This window comes from Lampetra planeri, chromosome 1, assembly GCF_965212315.1.
Source record: "Lampetra planeri chromosome 1, kcLamPlan1.2.h2, whole genome shotgun sequence".
In the NCBI taxonomy this organism is placed as follows: Eukaryota; Metazoa; Chordata; class Hyperoartia; order Petromyzontiformes; family Petromyzontidae; genus Lampetra; species Lampetra planeri.
The window spans coordinates 27,317,810-27,325,275 of NC_136107.1; positions in this window are offsets into that span (position 1 = coordinate 27,317,810).

Below are 7,466 nucleotides of genomic sequence, written 5' to 3' on the forward strand. Positions count from 1 at the left end.
GTGTGAAACGCGATAGGTGCTTGCTAACAGCACTTTCCCGAATAGTTTGTTAAAGGCTACGTGGGGGAAATGTGTCTTTGCCTTTGATTGTCAAACTCAAGCAGCTGCACGAGCATCGAGTCGGGAACAATCACCCCGGTCTGTTCGCCAATAATATCTGCGCGTGTACCACACCAACTCAAAGTGCACCTCGCCTGGCACATGACGTCGCGATGACGTCACAGAGGCGAAAGGCTGGTGTTGTTTAAATTATGCGAATGCTGTATCCGTTACGTGAATGATTGAAGGGCAATCAGGCATAATCGATGTTGCATTTGTGCTTACTGATACACTATCGTCATATTGAATAGTTTATCTGCACTCAAACCAGAAGGTGGAAATTCCACATTCATATGCCGGGAGGGGGATCGGTATACCGCGCATGGATCGATATCACGAGGAGCTGCTGATAATTTTCACAGCAATCTTTTGTACATCGATACAGATTCAACCGTCGATGCTGGATCGATTCGCAGTTTTGTACAGGTGGGTGATATAATGCGATTCGTGTAGCGTGGGATATCGAGACGGATTCGATTCGCACGGGATATGAGTGATGCTGAGCAGCGGGAGTGGTTGTGGCTGCTCTTCCATCAGTGGAACGATCGCGTGGTCGGGGGAACGAGCGCAGAAGCCCTTCGTGGCTCCACCTCGCGGTGCCGTTTAGTTCAATGCCACTCAAAAGTCGACGTGAACCTTGCGGGGTGAACCCGCGGGTTAAACTGGGCCGTGCCCGGTCCGGGGAACGACGTCGTTTTCCATTGCAGAGCTGATGTGAGTAATGCGTGCGTGCTGGCTTCTTTGATTGACTAGAAACATTTTTTTGTAATCTACCAACTAAAAAAAAGACTAAACACGTTAGTCAATGACACGAGCACGTGATGTACTATCGCGTGAAAACGACGTGGCAGATTTCAGTAGATAATGCACGGTGGCCTTCCTTACACTGTCTCTCTCTCTCTCCGTGCCATGGCCTGTCACAAAGACGTCGGCTCTCATGGCCTTCATTTCCTCATGTAGCTCTCTGGCCCGTGACATGTACTCAAGAACTTTGGATTTACGACACACATTTCACTCGTGCGATCTGACCCAAACGTCTATAATGAAGCGCCCGCTATTGGCCGCCAAATCCGAACGAGTTCAACACGTTTCTCGATCTAAGCCTCGCCTCTACTCCATCGACAATTTCCTTACCGCATCCTTCCCCTCGCTCCTCCACTCCGTCCCGTCCCTCCCCTATAGCCCCGTTTGTGACCCGCAAGTTGCCCCTCTGCTACGGTCCCTCGTGTCATCTACCACCGGCCCTTGCACGCGCCGTGCCACCCCAATCACTCGATCTTACGTCGCTCATCTTGTCTGCCGTTTAAACGCTTTTAATCATTTGCGTCGGTGTTCGGTGCTTAGGGTTAACGTTTAGGCTTCACGGTGACATCGTCGTTAATTTCCCCGCTTACATATTTTTCAAACGATGTCCACGCGTGCTTGGTCGTGGGGTTTTTCGTTGTCACGTGCGCGTGTTAAGTGTGGGAGTAGTGTCGCGGTTTGCGCGCTGCGCTACGAACACGGGGATGCGAGTTCAATTCTCGCTCACGACCAACACCCAGTGACGATTATCTGAATCGATCCTGGGCCTCCCCTAGGTCGACTCGGCCTCAAATGCGGTGCGCAAAAAAATCGCCACTGGGGAGACAAAGGCGGCCGGGCGTGGTGCTGGACACCCATCCTCTCGTGCGCCGTGTAGGCCTTTATCAGTGCTCGCTAACAGCACTTGCCCCAACAGCCAGTTAAGCCTATACGGGGGGATCTTTGTCTTGGTGTGGATAAAGTTGCCGCTTCAGTGAACGTATACAATGGATAACATGCGGATTTAAAATAATAACGGGGGGGGGGGAGTCGGGGCGACTGTTGTCACTAGGGGCGGAAACATTTTAACTGTTGGTGATGGAGGAGGGCGAAAGTGAAGATGGTACCCTGATGGTATGCTTACGAACGTATTGTGTTCGCGAGCGTGTGTACATGATGAACGGCCTACTCTCAGTTTCAAGTGGTATCAAGCATTATTCTCGACCGACGTCAACCCAGCCTCAAATCAATTGTGTTACCATTAGCACTGGGGAGACAAATGTGGCCGGGCGTGGCACGGGTCAACAATGCCGACCTTGAAGGGCGCTCGCTAACAAGCCCCACGTGACGCGATTAACGCTGTTTGCGTTACATGGAACACGTGCACAAAGACAAAGATTTCCCGTATAGCTTCAACTTTACTCTTGAGGCAAGTGCTCCTAGCGAGCACCTTTGAAGGCCGACGCGGCGTACATCGCGATCTCGATCTGAATTGGAATCGGCGCTACGAACGCAAACAACGTTAATTGCTTCGCTCGTCACGTGGCGCGTGTTTAACAATCATTGGGCGCGCGAAGCGTGGAACGAGTTAATTTGTATTGGGGGAGGAGTAAATTGGGTCGCGGGTGGGGGGAGGGGGACTGGGGTGTTGGGAAACCTTGGCCTACAGGCTCCGCAGGATTGAGCAGCAGCAAGGAGGCATGTAAAGCGGCGCTAACCGCGTGTGATTCAATTATTAGAGATCGCGTCCAACACCGGGACGCGCCCAGGGCACGCAGCCAATCCCCACGTTATACCGTAGCCCGGGTTTGTGTAGAATTGATAGATTTACCATTATACATGCGGTTTACTTGTATCACTTTACATTAGCGATGTGAACAATCGGATGCGACTGTGAGGAGTGTCCGATTCAATTAGAGTCCTACTAAGCATCTGTGAAAAATATCTCGAGAACTCATCGGATTCCACCAAAATAAATAAAGATTCTGAAGTTGTTGAGCTAATATCACAGAGCTACCTGGTAGAAGGCAGGCCACGACCGCCCACGTCTTCGAGAAATAAAGCCCGCGGCGCGCACACACACACACACAGACACGCACAATGTTGCAGACAATTTGTCTGACGTCGCTTGAGTCGACATCAACCACAACGACTGTCACTCAGCTAATCTTGAACGGAATGTTTGCGAGCGTTGTGTGCGATCAAAAACATGCACGTCTTCGGAATATGTATAGACATTGTGCGTAGTGTGTGTGTATATATATACGTAATGTATATGTATGCGTAAATGTACAAGAAAATATAAGAATTGTCACATATACATATAAAACTTGGGCGGCAGATGTATAAGTGTTAAATATTAATTAACTACGTGTTTTCTTAAATCGATTACCGTTTCCGAAAATCGGGAAACCCGCGCATCAATTTCACCAGCTGTTGTGGGCAGCACCACGCCCGTGGAAACGTCTTTGTCTGCCAAGTGGCGATGTTCGCACAGCGCACCAGGAACTCATTTGAGACCGAGTCGACCTAGGGGAGGAGGCTCGGGAGCAGGTTCATACGATCGTCAGCGGTGTTGGCCCTAAGCGGGAATCGAACTGGGTGGCTGGGTTCCTAGCGCAGCGCTCTAACCACTGCGCCACCGCTCCCCACAGAAACAGCCATGCGTACACACCGACGATGCATTACATCTGTGTGCGCACATTGCAATGGCTGTGTGTATATATACATAGCCTGTTCGTAAATTCACTTGTATATGTTTATAATTGGTGTACATGTAATTATATATTAAGGCTATAAATGACAGGTTAATTATAAAACAATAACGCCCTTGTTTCACTGCCACTGATCGTACTTGACTCTATCGGTTTCGTAAATGTGTGCTTTAAGTAACCTGTTATCTATTGTGCAAGTCACGTGTTTAAATATATAAGTTATTTAATGAGCACAGTGAATCAGGCAGCAACGTTGTATGCGTATGAATAGGCACAATCGCTACTTGGCAATCGATGCTTCATTTCAGTCCGGAAGAGTCCTGAATCATTCGGACCAGCCAGGGAGCAGCACGGCACAGTCCGTACTCGCTGTTTCGGGAATTATTGTGGCACCTCGCCACATCGATCAACTCGCCGCAATTCTGCGTCTATCTATCGTTGTATAAACCTGTTCATTGGATTACGGGAATATGTAGGGTATAATATTATCGGATTATTAATTTCGGGTAGGAAGTATATTGTAGTCTAGTGGTAGTGCCTTACTGTGCGTGCGCGTGTGTACATATTCTGTGCGTGCACGTGTGCACACACACTGCGCGTGCACGTGTGCACATATACTGTGCGTGCACGTGTGCACACATACTGTGCGCGCTCTTGGCGATTGTGGATTAGGAAATGTGGAGTGATGTTCTCTGTTGTGACAGCATTCATCTCATCTTAATAATCTTCCAGGCTCCGGATTTCCACTGGCGGCTTTCAGGAAGAGGTAAAGATTAGGTGCCTAGAGCATTATTTTGTCTATTATGTAACTGTTCATATGCTTAATTAAAAAAACGGTAATTAGATAACATTATTTAAAATCGAATTTTCACAAGGCCTCATGGTGTTAAGTGCAGTCTCCTGCACGTATTAACTATCTCTCTCTGGCCTCTCAATGTATGTGCTATGAAAGAAGGACCATTGCCTGAAACGTCGCCTATTATATTTATTTGTATTTTAAGGCCACACTGTGTTCTTGATTGGGCTCGTGAACCACTTGCCAACGCAACTGGCTCGTCAAAATGTCGCGTTAAAGAGACCTCGCTTCCGCGATATTCGTCTGCATTTCTTTGCCATGAATTGCTTACGATGTGTCACCTGGATACATCCCTTGAGATGGAACATCGCGTTTGCATGGGTGTACACTGTACAGTGCGTCAATATGACACACGAACAGACAACGGCAAACACGGACTGACACCTATGTACAACACATGCTACAATCTCCGTATAACCATCTGTTACAGAGCGAAGCGTTGATTATTTATGTAGTTAACATGTGTCGCTATTATAAACCAGGCTGACTAAGATTTGCCGTCATTTGTTCGCGAAGCGTACACGCGCGACTGCTACGTGTACACCACGTGATGCGACTACCCTAACCCCACGTGACAACGGCACGTCACAGAGGATGCAGCGTCACAAAGAGGTAACTCTTTAGCTCCTCGGTTGCACAAGGCAATGTACTAACAGGCTTGGGACCACGCGGTTGGCTCCGAACGTGTTACAGCAATAGAGTGCGCTATATAGAGGTGCCGTTGTGTGTGTGTATGTATGTCATCGGAGGTGCGGGGTTGTATTACTATTATGGTATTAGTATCGCTACGGGTTTAACCATGAACGTCGCATCGAGTCTCAACACTCCGACTTGAGGGATAGGTCGCATGTCTGAATATTACCGCACCTCTCGCTACTTTGTCAACGCGTTTGTCGATAACGCTGCGTGGCATGTGAAGCGAAAAAATGCATAATAGTCGACGTTTCGTGTCGTGGTTGTTATTCATAGCATATGTGCTAATGACTTCGAGGCAGCCATAGCGCACGTGTGTTGACTTGTGTGCTCGTTTCGAGGTCTGGATATGCATCGATTAGTTGATATGTTTCATCACACGATTCATGCGTCGACTTTCGTGTGCAATAATCGATTCTTTTGTGATTGGTATATATATACGTTCATTACAATGTTTAAAAATACACGAATACTAAATATCCGTCTCCAAACCAATTTCAGGCAACGATCATGTGTACATATGTTGAACCTCTTTCGCACTGTACGTAGCCAACCGTGATAATTAATCAGAGGTGCGGGAAAATGACACAATCTAAACACAAAAAAGCAGTTTGAAATAAATTAGTTTTCAATCTAGATTTAAAAGTGCATAGCTGCAGTGGCTTCATCAAATCGTAAGGAAGAGCGTTCCTGACGGCCCCAGACGCACAATGCAGTGACCGCCCTTTGTTAGATAGCCAGCCTAAAAGCCGCTGCGAGGATGACAGGAGTTTGCGTGATGATGGTTTATGCTCCCTGAAGAGACCACCAAGGTATTGTGGTTCATTTGTGGCAAGCACTTTGTGTGCAATGAGTGCGACCTTGTCATGTATTCGTTCAGCGACCGGAAGCCAATGCAGCTCAGCGAGGACTGGATGGACACGGTCGGGTCAACGGTGGTAATTCCACATTATTACGGCGGTGACCAGCCCATCCGTGTCACATTGATATGATCAACGACAACAAAGTCAATGTTACCTCATTTTTATGTTTGTTCCATCCTCATACGTCACAACTAGCATTTCAATCGGCAAATCCACGACTGGACGTCGTCTTTACAACGCACAAAATTGCATTCACTTTATCGGCCGCGGAGCACCCGACGTGATGATGAGCCAACGTCGTCAGGCGCAGGGCGCCTGCGCCACCGGTAATTACGCGATAATTGTAAACTTCATCACCAACATGTTTAATCCGGCACAGATCGGGTGCACATCATCGGGTTGTGATGGACAGTCACGTGCACCTTCACTGAATGTATGAGATAAGTGGGATGCGAGAACCCCCACCTCCTCCCCGCCCCCCCCCCCTTGTCCCCCCTCCCCCACCACATCCCGGCCTCCCCCCTTAGTCACACACAACCACCCCCTTCCCTTCCCCCCACTTAACCCCCCCCAAACCACCACCACCCACCATCCCTCCACCCCCATCGCCTCCGCCAATATCGCTTTTGACAAGAAAATAACTTCACGGCTTGTTTAATGCGCGTTACGTCGCGCGGATCCCGCCCGCTAATGGGCGAAACAAAATTAGGTGTCGGGAAGGCGGAATTGGAGCAGCAAAGATCGATGACGCGTCCCGCTATTCTATCAGGCCCACTCTAATTGACTGTATCTTCTGGATAATTGTCTCGCCCCTTGCGTGAGGGCGGAGCCCTCGATTCAGATGTCGCCCGTGCCCCCCCCCCCCCAATGTTTGCGTCCGTGTGCGTCCGCGCCCCGGACCGCCGGGTACGTGATTGGCTACGTTGATAACGTGGTCCCACGCCACGCCACGCCACGCCATGTCAACCCTCCCACACTCCCCCCTTGCCCCCACCTTGACGCGAGATCTTGCAAAATGCGGCTCATCACGACCGGCTTGACTCGTCTCGCTGACCCCCCCCCCACCCGCCTCAATTCACAACAACTACATGCAGAATTCATCGTGGGGGTTGTGGTGTACGTGGCTACGATTGGAATGAAGTGACATCGGTTTGTTCAGTAATCCCTCGTTTAGCGCGGCGGCAGTAGATGCGTTCCTGAAAAGTGCCGCGTTAAACGAAGACGCGTTAAGCGAGGAATTGCTGTACGTGTGTAGTAAGTATTCAGGAGGCTTGACGACGGGGTCGGAGGCACACTTATTTATTAACACCAACTTGTGCACAGTAACGGGTACACACAGTACTTAAGGGTTTATCGTTCCCTTTACCCGGCTAACAGGGAGACACAACATCTAACCCCGCTAACCTAAGCCCAAGTCCTCCACTACGGAGCTAGGGGAGGCTACCTATCCCAGCCCTG